General features: G+C 54.9%; 5 pseudogenes across 5 annotated transcripts; 3 read left to right on the forward strand and 2 right to left on the reverse strand.

Annotated features, from left to right (window-relative positions):
• Positions 1–1277: 1277 nt before the first annotated feature.
• Positions 1278–1643, forward strand: LOC308230472 (scale keratin pseudogene; annotated as a pseudogene). The gene has a single exon. The product of its transcript is annotated as a scale keratin pseudogene (transcript).
• A 1748-nt stretch (positions 1644–3391) lies between these two features.
• On the reverse strand, positions 3392–3757 carry LOC308230473 (scale keratin pseudogene; annotated as a pseudogene). Its single transcript has one exon. The product of its transcript is annotated as a scale keratin pseudogene (transcript).
• Positions 3758–5344: 1587 nt separating this feature from the next.
• Positions 5345–5710, forward strand: LOC308230474 (scale keratin pseudogene; annotated as a pseudogene). The gene has a single exon. The product of its transcript is annotated as a scale keratin pseudogene (transcript).
• A 1748-nt stretch (positions 5711–7458) lies between these two features.
• On the reverse strand, positions 7459–7824 carry LOC308230476 (scale keratin pseudogene; annotated as a pseudogene). The gene has a single exon. The product of its transcript is annotated as a scale keratin pseudogene (transcript).
• Positions 7825–9411: 1587 nt separating this feature from the next.
• Positions 9412–9777, forward strand: LOC308230477 (scale keratin pseudogene; annotated as a pseudogene). The gene has a single exon. The product of its transcript is annotated as a scale keratin pseudogene (transcript).
• Positions 9778–13231: the final 3454 nt, after the last annotated feature.

The raw sequence follows: 13231 nt of genomic DNA on the forward strand, positions 1-13231 counted from the left end.
CACTGTGCCAGAGCTCTCCTGGATAGGGAGTCCGTCGCCGGCCTCAGACACGGGAGGCAGAGCCCAGCAGGCACCCACCTACCCTTTTCCTGAGCAGAGCAAGGCAGGAGCGGTGGATGCCAGCGCTCAGCCTGGGCAGTGCTTTTATGCCTGGCTGGTGAGGGCGGGGAGCAGCGGCCGCGCTGGGGGCACGTGGCTCATGGCGGCCAATTCCCGGCCTCCTCCCTGCGTGGTGCGGGGCTGTTTTGCTGATGCCGGTTCCTCGCCAGCCCCAACCCGCTCTATCAGCCACAGCAATTACCCTGCTTGGCCGCTTGTCAGCTGCCACCTCACGGGTCAAATTGTCCCCACTGGCTTTTCATTATCTCCATGTGTTAGAGGGCACGCGGTGTGACAAAGGCTGACTGCAAGTGCCGTGCGTGCCATGGCTCTTCCTCAGGGGCTTGGTCTCAGGACATCCTCAGGCGTTCTTTGCAGAGCCACTGGACAGACCACACTGCTTTCACTGGGCAAGAATTACCCTTTCAATGGCTTCCCCTATATGAGCAGCTCTGTGACGTGCAGCCTATGTCCATTATCTACAGAGACGAGAGGTTACGAAATGCCATATCAAAGGCACTCCTGTTGTGCACTGCCTGCTCAGCACTGTGAACAACTCTCCAGCTAAAGGGGAGCTAGCTTCCATGTGCCTATGGGCGCTGACCTTCAGCCTCTCTAATGCTGGGGCAGAAAGAGCCATCGGACTTTTCTTTCCTGAGGTACATGGTGTAAGGAGCACAGATCCCCACTCGGGCCCACGCATCACGGGATATGGCCAGCCCTGCCCCAGCACTGTGAGGGACTTTACAGTGTGTGCGGTGCTGGGGAGGCACAGGGTTATGTGACGGAGATGCTAGCTCTCATGTAGGCCACAGAGCAGAATGGGGAGGGGAGGAAACCTGGAAGTAGCATGTGCTGTTCTGGCAAGGGGATGCTGACTCAGGGAGGGGCAGGAGCCAGACAGCCCCGTCATCATGGGCGCGAAGGTGGTTCCGCCTCTGCAGATTGGCCCAAGTGGTGCTGAGCCGTGGCAAGGATAGTATAAAAGCTGAGCCTCTGCCAGTTTCTTCCAACCACCTCTCTGGTCGCCTTCTCCTCGTGGAAACAGGGTGAGTCTGAGAGTGCTCTGTCTCGTAGCAACCTGCTCCAGCCCTGGCCTCTCCATCTTTTGTGCTCCACCCTTTTGATCTCTTACAACTCCTTTCTTCTTGCAGAGCACCATCCCATCGCACACCAAGATGTCTTCCTACGACCTGTGCCCACCAAGAACCAGCGTGGCCGTCCCCCAGCCCATCGCTGAGAGCTGCAACGAGCTGTGCGCCCGCCAGTGTCCCGACTCTTCAGCCTTCATCCAGCCACCGCCTGTGGTTGTCACCTTCCCCGGCCCCATCCTCAGCTCCTTCCCCCAGCAAGCCGTGGTGGGCTCCTCCGGAGCACCCGCCTTTGGGGGCAACCTGGGGCTGGGAGGCCTCTACGGTGCCGGGGCCACTCAGGCCTCGGGGGGCCTCTGCACCTTTGGCAGACCCTACGCTCCTTCCGCCTGCAGCCCTTTGGCTCTGCCCCGCTACAGCCAGAGGCTGTGGGACACCCGTGGGCCCTGCTAGAGCCAGGCCATCCGCACCATCAGCCCCGCAGGGGTGAAATGGCGTGCACGGGGTACTGAGGAGTGCTGAGCATCCTCATCTCCAGCCAAGGCCTGGGCAGCCAGCTATGTTGCATGCCTTCTGCTTATCACTCTCATCTTCTCCTACCCTCTGCTTTTCTCACCATCCCTCTCTTCTCAGTTGTCACAGAGGACTGACCCTGCACCCAAATTCCCTTTGGGGCTGGTGAGCTAAGTTCTACAAATCTGGAATATCGAGCCAAGGGGGCATGCAGAGCCAAAAGCCTTGCTCTGGAAAAGATGCCTCTGCTGCCCCAAAGATGTGGCGGCCAGTCTCTCTTGGATTTGCTCACCGACCCTATGACAGTCTTTCCTGCCCCTCTATGAACAATAAAGTTTACCCGCATCTAAGGTTTGTCTCCCTCCCTTCTTCTCCCAGCTGGGGAGACCATGGAGGTGGTTACCAGGCAACCGTAGGAGGGCAAATGCTGGTCCTGAGATGCCCCAGTTATGGGAGGGTGGGTGGTGTTGGGTCTTGAGCCATGCAGGAAGATGTAGAAAGGATTTTGGTGGGGCTTCAGCTGCCGGGGAAAAGACAGAGATCAGGACAGGCTCTTGCAGCGCCCCTGTGCCTGCTCTTCACTGCCTGGGAGTGGCACCATATCTGACAGGTTTCGAAGCTGTGCTGCAGAAATACAGCCATGCTCTTTTCAGAGATTCCCGGTGCCAGGCCTAGAGTAAATGGGCTCCAGCAAAAAGAAGGAGGCTCTACCTCAACGTCCCAAGCCTTTTTATCATCATGAGAATAAGGAATTGCTGGCAGAAGTTGTTCAAGATCTTGTGGAGTCTTTGTGCTTGCAGATGCACAAAAGCCCCTGGAAATGGCGCTGGGCAGCCGGCTCCACATGATCCTGCTTGAAGTAACAGCATGACAAAATGCCCTCCCTGCAAAGGCTGCTCTCACTGTCACCAAACTGTGATCCCTGTGATTTTGTGTGCACAGCAGGGAACCATGGAGCAGTGAGCATGCTGGTCTGTGTTGGGAGTTAGCAAGGGAAAAAGAGAAGGAAAGGGAGAAAGAAGAGGAAATAGGCTAATGTGTGAGAAGAGGAAGTAGAAGAAAGGTGTTAAGTTAGGAGGAGGGAATGGAACAGAGGAGAAAGAAAGGGACCAGCGTAGGGAAGAGGAAGGGGAAGCCTCCCCTTTACTTTCTCCCACAGAGCCTCAAGCAGAGGTGGGGAGGCACACAGGGCTGGAGCCACTGCAAGCATTGCCTCAGGCTTCCTCCAGTCCCTGGTGCAGACCCACTGACGCACAAGGAGTCTGGAGGTCTACAGATGCCCTAGGGCTGCATGTCCCACTGGCAGGGGAGCAAGGGCCTTCAGCCAGGGCCCACAGAGCGCAGCTGTGGGGCCGTGTGTGTCCAGAGCTTCCCAGGCTGTACTGTGCCCCAAGGGCACCTCAGCCTGGCTGTGCTGCTAGGGCTGGGAGACTGCCGTGGCCTGCCAGCCACGGCCCGGATCAGGATAGGCTGGGCAGTGACAGACAGGCGCAGAAACAGGCATTGGATGCAGGCTTGTTTTATTGAACTGGAAAACAACACGTAAGGCAGAAGCAGACAGATTTTTCTTCTGGGTTCAAAGAAAGGTGTTCCTTCAGGCTTCTCTCAGCAGGAGAAAGGTAGAGGAAGTGAGAGAGGAGGGCTAAGGCTGAGGTGTCCAAAAAACTCTCAGGTATTTGGGGATAGCTCTAGCAGGGCCCACGGGTGTCCCACAGCCTCTGGCTGTAGCGGGGCAGAGCCAAAGGGCTGCAGGCGGAAGGAGCGTAGGGTCTGCCAAAGGTGCAGAGGCCCCCCGAGGCCTGAGTGGCCCCGGCACCGTAGAGGCCTCCCAGCCCCAGGTTGCCCCCAAAGGCAGGTGCTCCGGAGGAGCCCACCACGGCTTGCTGGGGGAAGGAGCTGAGGATGGGGCCGGGGAAGGTGACAACCACAGGCGGTGGCTGGATGAAGGCTGAAGAGTCGGGACACTGGCGGGCGCACAGCTCGTTGCAGCTCTCAGCGATGGGCTGGGGGACGGCCACGCTGGTCCTTGGTGGGCACAGGTCGTAGGAAGACATCTTGGTGTGCTACGGGATGGTGCTCTGCAAGAAGTCACAGGTTGCAAGAGAGCAGCAAGGGGTAACTCCCAAGATGGACGGCTTGGGGCTGGTGCACGGGGCCAGGAGGACAAGCTTCCACAGACTTACCCTGTTCCCCGAGGAGAAGGCAACCAGAGAGGTGGTTGGGAGAGACTGGCAGAGGCACAGCTTTTATACCGGCCTTGCCACGGCTCGGAGCGGCCTGGACCAATCTGCAGAGGCGGAACCACCTTCGCGCCCATGATGACGGGGCTGTCTGGCTCCTGCCCCTCCCTGAGTCAGCATCCCCTTGCTGAACAGCACATGCTACTTCCAGGCTTCCTTCCCTCCCCATTCTGCTCTGTGGCCTACATGAGAGCTAGCATCTCCCCCACACAATAATGTTCCTCCAAAGCTCCCCAGACACCATCAAGGATCTCTCAGTGCCGGGGCAGGGCTGGACACATCCCTTTATGCGTGGGCCCGAGTGGGGATCTGTGCTCTTTACACCACTTACCTGAGGAAAGAAGAGCGTGGGGACTCTTGCTGGCCCAGATTGGCAGAGGTCAATGGCCAGTGCCTGCAGGCATATGGGAGCCCTCTCCTTTGGTTTGAGCAGGCAGCGATACACAGTGCTGAGCAGGCAGATGCCAACAGGAATGCCTTGGATTTGGCATTTCATCACCTCACGCTTCTGCAGATAATGGACGCTGGGAGCACATCACACTGTCACTGGCGTGCGGGAGGCCTTGACAAAGCAAATTCTTGCTCAGCGCCCTCATCTGCCCAGTGGCTCTGCAAAGAACGCCTGAGGATGTCCTGAGACCAAGCCCCTGAGGAAGAGCCATGGCACGCACGGCACTTGCAGTCAGCCTTTGTCACACCGCGTGCCCTCTAACACATGGAGATAATGAAAAGCCAGTGGGGACAATTTGACCCGTGAGGTGGCAGCTGACAAGCGGCCAAGCAGGGTAATTGCTGTGGCTGATAGAGCGGGTTGGGGCTGGCGAGGAACCGGCATCAGCAAAACAGCCCCGCACCACGCAGGGAGGAGGTCGGGAATTGGCCGCCATGAGCCACGTGCCCCCAGCGCGGCCGCTGCTCCCCGCCCTCACCAGCCAGGCATAAAAGCACTGCCCAGGCTGAGCGCTGGCATCCACCGCTCCTGCCTTGCTCTGCTCAGGAAAAGGGTAGGTGGGTGCCTGCTGGGCTCTGCCTCCTGCGGCCAAGGCCGGAGAGGGCTTCCCTGGCCAGGAGAGCTCTGACATCAACCGAGATGCTGGCAGCAGGCAGCAATGGCCAGAGCGCCCTCATCCACGGCCAGGCCAGGACACACAGAGCCAGGCCCTGCACAGCTCTGTGGAAGGGACAGTGTGACCTCTATGTATGGAGAGTAGGGTGCTAAGAGGGACTGGATGGGCCAAGCACAGGTGTTGGACAGTGAGGGTAAGGCAGTGGCTTTGGCCCCTGCAGCCCCTGAAAAGTATGATGAACAGGGCATAGCTCCACCATGGTGATCTGGCCCTTGCTTATGACATCCATGCTTGGTGCCTTCCTTTGCAGGCTCACCGCTCTTCTCACACCAAGATGTCTTCCTACGACCTGTGCCCACCAAGAACCAGCGTGGCCGTCCCCCAGCCCATCGCTGAGAGCTGCAACGAGCTGTGCGCCCGCCAGTGTCCCGACTCTTCAGCCTTCATCCAGCCACCGCCTGTGGTTGTCACCTTCCCCGGCCCCATCCTCAGCTCCTTCCCCCAGCAAGCCGTGGTGGGCTCCTCCGGAGCACCCGCCTTTGGGGGCAACCTGGGGCTGGGAGGCCTCTACGGTGCCGGGGCCACTCAGGCCTCGGGGGGCCTCTGCACCTTTGGCAGACCCTACGCTCCTTCCGCCTGCAGCCCTTTGGCTCTGCCCCGCTACAGCCAGAGGCTGTGGGACACCCGTGGGCCCTGCTAGAGCCAGGCCATCCGCACCATCAGCCCCGCAGGGGTGAAATGGCGTGCACGGGGTACTGAGGAGTGCTGAGCATCCTCATCTCCAGCCAAGGCCTGGGCAGCCAGCTATGTTGCATGCCTTCTGCTTATCACTCTCATCTTCTCCTACCCTCTGCTTTTCTCACCATCCCTCTCTTCTCAGTTGTCACAGAGGACTGACCCTGCACCCAAATTCCCTTTGGGGCTGGTGAGCTAAGTTCTACAAATCTGGAATATCGAGCCAAGGGGGCATGCAGAGCCAAAAGCCTTGCTCTGGAAAAGATGCCTCTGCTGCCCCAAAGATGTGGCGGCCAGTCTCTCTTGGATTTGCTCACCGACCCTATGACAGTCTTTCCTGCCCCTCTATGAACAATAAAGTTTACCCGCATCTAAGGTTTGTCTCCCTCCCTTCTTCTCCCAGCTGGGGAGACCATGGAGGTGGTTACCAGGCAACCGTAGGAGGGCAAATGCTGGTCCTGAGATGCCCCAGTTATGGGAGGGTGGGTGGTGTTGGGTCTTGAGCCATGCAGGAAGATGTAGAAAGGATTTTGGTGGGGCTTCAGCTGCCGGGGAAAAGACAGAGATCAGGACAGGCTCTTGCAGCGCCCCTGTGCCTGCTCTTCACTGCCTGGGAGTGGCACCATATCTGACAGGTTTCGAAGCTGTGCTGCAGAAATACAGCCATGCTCTTTTCAGAGATTCCCGGTGCCAGGCCTAGAGTAAATGGGCTCCAGCAAAAAGAAGGAGGCTCTACCTCAACGTCCCAAGCCTTTTTATCATCATGAGAATAAGGAATTGCTGGCAGAAGTTGTTCAAGATCTTGTGGAGTCTTTGTGCTTGCAGATGCACAAAAGCCCCTGGAAATGGCGCTGGGCAGCCGGCTCCACATGATCCTGCTTGAAGTAACAGCATGACAAAATGCCCTCCCTGCAAAGGCTGCTCTCACTGTCACCAAACTGTGATCCCTGTGATTTTGTGTGCACAGCAGGGAACCATGGAGCAGTGAGCATGCTGGTCTGTGTTGGGAGTTAGCAAGGGAAAAAGAGAAGGAAAGGGAGAAAGAAGAGGAAATAGGCTAACGTGTGAGAAGAGGAAGTAGAAGAAAGGTGTTAAGTTAGGAGGAGGGAATGGAACAGAGGAGAAAGAAAGGGACCAGCGTAGGGAAGAGGAAGGGGAAGCCTCCCCTTTACTTTCTCCCACAGAGCCTCAAGCAGAGGTGGGGAGGCACACAGGGCTGGAGCCACTGCAAGCATTGCCTCAGGCTTCCTCCAGTCCCTGGTGCAGACCCACTGACGCACAAGGAGTCTGGAGGTCTACAGATGCCCTAGGGCTGCATGTCCCACTGGCAGGGGAGCAAGGGCCTTCAGCCAGGGCCCACAGAGCGCAGCTGTGGGGCCGTGTGTGTCCAGAGCTTCCCAGGCTGTACTGTGCCCCAAGGGCACCTCAGCCTGGCTGTGCTGCTAGGGCTGGGAGACTGCCGTGGCCTGCCAGCCACGGCCCGGATCAGGATAGGCTGGGCAGTGACAGACAGGCGCAGAAACAGGCATTGGATGCAGGCTTGTTTTATTGAACTGGAAAACAACACGTAAGGCAGAAGCAGACAGATTTTTCTTCTGGGTTCAAAGAAAGGTGTTCCTTCAGGCTTCTCTCAGCAGGAGAAAGGTAGAGGAAGTAAGAGAGGAGGGCTAAGGCTGAGGTGTCCAAAAAACTCTCAGGTATTTGGGGATAGCTCTAGCAGGGCCCACGAGTGTCCCACAGCCTCTGGCTGTAGCGGGGCAGAGCCAAAGGGCTGCAGGCGGAAGGAGCGTAGGGTCTGCCAAAGGTGCAGAGGCCCCCCGAGGCCTGAGTGGCCCCGGCACCGTAGAGGCCTCCCAGCCCCAGGTTGCCCCCAAAGGCAGGTGCTCCGGAGGAGCCCACCACGGCTTGCTGGGGGAAGGAGCTGAGGATGGGGCCGGGGAAGGTGACAACCACAGGCGGTGGCTGGATGAAGGCTGAAGAGTCGGGACACTGGCGGGCGCACAGCTCGTTGCAGCTCTCAGCGATGGGCTGGGGGACGGCCACGCTGGTCCTTGGTGGGCACAGGTCGTAGGAAGACATCTTGGTGTGCTACGGGATGGTGCTCTGCAAGAAGTCACAGGTTGCAAGAGAGCAGCAAGGGGTAACTCCCAAGATGGACGGCTTGGGGCTGGTGCACGGGGCCAGGAGGACAAGCTTCCACAGACTTACCCTGTTCCCCGAGGAGAAGGCAACCAGAGAGGTGGTTGGGAGAGACTGGCAGAGGCACAGCTTTTATACCGGCCTTGCCACGGCTCGGAGCGGCCTGGACCAATCTGCAGAGGCGGAACCACCTTCGCGCCCATGATGACGGGGCTGTCTGGCTCCTGCCCCTCCCTGAGTCAGCATCCCCTTGCTGAACAGCACATGCTACTTCCAGGCTTCCTTCCCTCCCCATTCTGCTCTGTGGCCTACATGAGAGCTAGCATCTCCCCCACACAATAATGTTCCTCCAAAGCTCCCCAGACACCATCAAGGATCTCTCAGTGCCGGGGCAGGGCTGGACACATCCCTTTATGCGTGGGCCCGAGTGGGGATCTGTGCTCTTTACACCACTTACCTGAGGAAAGAAGAGCGTGGGGACTCTTGCTGGCCCAGATTGGCAGAGGTCAATGGCCAGTGCCTGCAGGCATATGGGAGCCCTCTCCTTTGGTTTGAGCAGGCAGCGATACACAGTGCTGAGCAGGCAGATGCCAACAGGAATGCCTTGGATTTGGCATTTCATCACCTCACGCTTCTGCAGATAATGGACGCTGGGAGCACATCACACTGTCACTGGCGTGCGGGAGGCCTTGACAAAGCAAATTCTTGCTCAGCGCCCTCATCTGCCCAGTGGCTCTGCAAAGAACGCCTGAGGATGTCCTGAGACCAAGCCCCTGAGGAAGAGCCATGGCACGCACGGCACTTGCAGTCAGCCTTTGTCACACCGCGTGCCCTCTAACACATGGAGATAATGAAAAGCCAGTGGGGACAATTTGACCCGTGAGGTGGCAGCTGACAAGCGGCCAAGCAGGGTAATTGCTGTGGCTGATAGAGCGGGTTGGGGCTGGCGAGGAACCGGCATCAGCAAAACAGCCCCGCACCACGCAGGGAGGAGGTCGGGAATTGGCCGCCATGAGCCACGTGCCCCCAGCGCGGCCGCTGCTCCCCGCCCTCACCAGCCAGGCATAAAAGCACTGCCCAGGCTGAGCGCTGGCATCCACCGCTCCTGCCTTGCTCTGCTCAGGAAAAGGGTAGGTGGGTGCCTGCTGGGCTCTGCCTCCTGCGGCCAAGGCCGGAGAGGGCTTCCCTGGCCAGGAGAGCTCTGACATCAACCGAGATGCTGGCAGCAGGCAGCAATGGCCAGAGCGCCCTCATCCACGGCCAGGCCAGGACACACAGAGCCAGGCCCTGCACAGCTCTGTGGAAGGGACAGTGTGACCTCTATGTATGGAGAGTAGGGTGCTAAGAGGGACTGGATGGGCCAAGCACAGGTGTTGGACAGTGAGGGTAAGGCAGTGGCTTTGGCCCCTGCAGCCCCTGAAAAGTATGATGAACAGGGCATAGCTCCACCATGGTGATCTGGCCCTTGCTTATGACATCCATGCTTGGTGCCTTCCTTTGCAGGCTCACCGCTCTTCTCACACCAAGATGTCTTCCTACGACCTGTGCCCACCAAGAACCAGCGTGGCCGTCCCCCAGCCCATCGCTGAGAGCTGCAACGAGCTGTGCGCCCGCCAGTGTCCCGACTCTTCAGCCTTCATCCAGCCACCGCCTGTGGTTGTCACCTTCCCCGGCCCCATCCTCAGCTCCTTCCCCCAGCAAGCCGTGGTGGGCTCCTCCGGAGCACCCGCCTTTGGGGGCAACCTGGGGCTGGGAGGCCTCTACGGTGCCGGGGCCACTCAGGCCTCGGGGGGCCTCTGCACCTTTGGCAGACCCTACGCTCCTTCCGCCTGCAGCCCTTTGGCTCTGCCCCGCTACAGCCAGAGGCTGTGGGACACCCGTGTGTTCTGCTAGAGCCAAGTAACCCCCAGCACCACCCCTGTAGGTGTGAGATGTGTACAGAGCCCTTAGGGGTGCTGAGTATTCACATCCTTGGCTAAAGCCTGGTCTTTTGGCAATGCCACACGCCCTCCGCTTGTCACTGTCCTCTTCTTCCGCCCTTTGCTCTCTTCTCCTGACCTCTCTTTTCTGCTGTTGCTTCAGGCAGGATCTGCACCCAAATGGCCCTGTGGGTCTGACGGATCAAGTCCTTGTGATCTGGATTGCCACACCAAAGACGCATGCAAAACGATATGCCATGCTCTGGAGAAGATCCCTCTGCTTCCCCTAAGATGAGGCAGCCATTATCTCTCAATATTGCATACTAGCTCTTTGTGAGTCTCTCCTGCCCCTTTGTGTACAATAAAGTTTTCTTGAATCAAAACTTCATCTCTCTCCCTTTTTCTGAATTTTTGTGCCTGGTAACTCTTGAGGGCTGATGTTTTCATCCTCATAATTTACCATGGGATATCATGTACCTTACCATATCTTGGAGAGGAAAGGTGTTTCTTAGTTTATCCTGCTCTTCTCCAGGCATTTGCTGTTCAGCTTGGTGATAATTTTCCCTAATTGGTGAGAGAAGTTTTTTAATTGCAGAATTGTAGCAATAAATTGGTAGCAGGTCACTAAGCTACAGATGCCTCTTCATATGTGCATACTAATGTATAAATACATGTGCAGGTATATATGTGGGCCATAATATTTATGCATTAGAAGGTCTTGCCTTAGCTACTGGCTTTTCAGGACATATAATGCTCCCCTCTCACTGAACGAAATTTCATACTTTTATAAAACTGCTACCATATGACATTGAGGGAATTTATAACTACCATGGGGTCAAAAATCAAACACAGATCATCTTTTTCTTAATTTTCCTCTTGATGACCCATCCCAGAACATCATTCTACCTCTTACTGTTCTACATGTGAGTTCTTTTATCTTCAGATTAGTGCCATTCACGTTTCTTGGATTCACATTTTCTTTTGGAGAAGTAGTGGCACGTTGGCAGTAAGGACAAAATCAGGCGTGCTCTTCCCCCTCCTTCTACGGGTTCTGCTTATAGTACCACTACTCTGTGGTATTCTATATTTAGCATGGATTCACTCAAGAGCATGCCGTCTCCTTGTACCTTACCATCACCTGTTGGGGCTACTCAGAGACTTTCTTCTTCTGTCACTTCTTTCTGATTATAGCTTGTATCACACCAGATCTTTTCTCCATAGTCAGCAGCTGCATGGCTTTGCACTGTATTACTGACATTTGGGGAATAGCATTACTGTTATTCCCATCAGTTAAGCCATCTTGGTTTTCCTGTCTTAAAGCCTGATTCCCTCTGCTTAATGTCACTTAGCTTTATGTTATCAGCAGATAGAACAGAACGCTCCCAAATCATGTGTCAATGTCATTAATGGAAATAAATAGAGTTTTTCTGAGAGTTATCCTTGAGTAACTGATGTAGTAAATTCTCCATTCCTCTAACTCCCATATAACATGAGACCTGATAGAAGTACGTCTCTATGTACTATTTTGCAATCAGACATGAGCTCATCCTGAACAGGCATCCAGCCCAAATAGAAGCTATGTAATCATGTCAGCTGGGTGCTAATAGCTCTCACCAATCTTGTTATCTTGGGCTAGGCACTTACTGTCTGACACAATACACATCTAATAGGAAGCTTGCTGGTACCTATCTGACACTGTATTACTGAGAGAAACAGTGGAAAAAGTTGCAGTTGAAGGTCAAGTGTTCAGCTGTGATCATACATGATTTACACTGAAGTACCTCCTACAGGCTCTGTGTTAGAGTAAGGATCCTGGTGGGAGCAGAAGAGAAACAGAGAAGAAACAGAGAGGAGTTCTGGTGTCTTCAACATAAGAAGGACATGCAGCTGTTGGAGCAAGTCCAGAGGAGGCCGCAAGGATGATAAGGGGGCTGGAGCACCTCCTCTATAAAGATAGGCTAAGAAAGTTGGGACTGTTCAGCCTGGAGGAGGCTGCATGGTGACCTCATAGCAGCCTTCCAATATCTGAGAGGGGCATACAGGGATGCTGGAGAGGGACTCTTCATCAGGGACTGTAGTGATAGTACAAGAGGTAAGCAGTTCAAACTAAAATAGGAAGTTCAGGTTATATATAAGGAAGAAGTTCTTTACTGCAAGGGTGGTGACATTCTGGCACAGGTTGCCCAGAGAAGTGGTGAATGCTCCATCCCTGGCAATGTTCAAGGCCAGGTTGGACAGATCCTTGCACAACCTGGTCTACTGTGAGTTATCCCTGCCCATGGCAGGGGGTTGGAACTAGATAAGAACTAGTAAGGTCCTTTCCAACCCAAAGCATTCTATGATTCTATGACACCAGGCATCCTTGTGTTGCAAAGCTGTCTCGGGAACTCTCCTGGGCTGAACTAGCTGGGAGGAAAGAGGGCTTTTCTCAGCACAAGAGAGGCACCTGAGCCAAGGAGATGCAGGGTTGGTGTAGCAGGAACCAAGAGGTTGGTTGCTGAGCTCCTGGGAATTCACGGCAGCAGTGTTCTTGAGTGGTCTCAAGCCATGTGAGCATGGAGAGCAGCAGCAGGGACAAAGAGCTATTTCTTGGTGCCGCAAAGGCAGGAGACTTTCTTCTGCAGCTCAGCTGTTGGGTTCTTCACAAATCCCAGACACTCATGGGTCAGCAGCTGGGCTCTCAGCTGAGTCCTGCAAGCTCCACTCCCTTTCCAGACACCCCTGCCACCTTTCCTGATCTTTCCCAAAAATCCCAGGGCCATGAGGTTAGGCAGTGTTGGGACAGGGGGGATGAAGCAGGAGAGTCTTTCAGTGAATAACTTCTCTTTGATCAAAATATTCTCAATAAATACTTGCTAAATAGTAAAATAAAATGTTTTCTTAAAAATGAGATTTGTGTGTACTAGAGACAAATTTTCATTTCAATTTGTTACTTCTTATAGCACATAGCCATCGGACGTATCCAGTTACATTTGGGGGGGAACATTGAAGTTACCTGTTAAAATCAAACTTGCTGTTCCATGACACTGACATATGCTCAAGAAATTCTACCTCCACATGTGGAGCTGTTCCTTGAAAGAGTCTCAGTGAAATCCTCAGGTAAATCCTTCGTAATGTATTAGTTCCTATTCTTTTCACTTCACCCAGGTGACTTACGCACTCAGACAAAACTTCCGTGAGGCAACTGTTATCACAGCAGTGATTAATAAAAAAAGAGGCAGTGCTTGATCTTTGCTCATGAGATACCTATCTTAAAAATTGCTTCCTATTATTTACCTTGATCCTGTTGTTCTTTTTCAGAATATGCTTTGACAGAACTTCAGGCGACATTTTTTTTACTTTGTCTTTGATCACATTTTGATGATTTCTGGTGCATCACCTGAGAAGATGTAAAATTAAAAGGAATTCAAACACTAAATTAGCTAGTG

The sequence above is a fragment of the Psittacula echo genome (assembly GCF_963264785.1).
Source record: "Psittacula echo genome assembly, chromosome: 26".
NCBI classification, from domain to species: Eukaryota; Metazoa; Chordata; class Aves; order Psittaciformes; family Psittacidae; genus Psittacula; species Psittacula echo.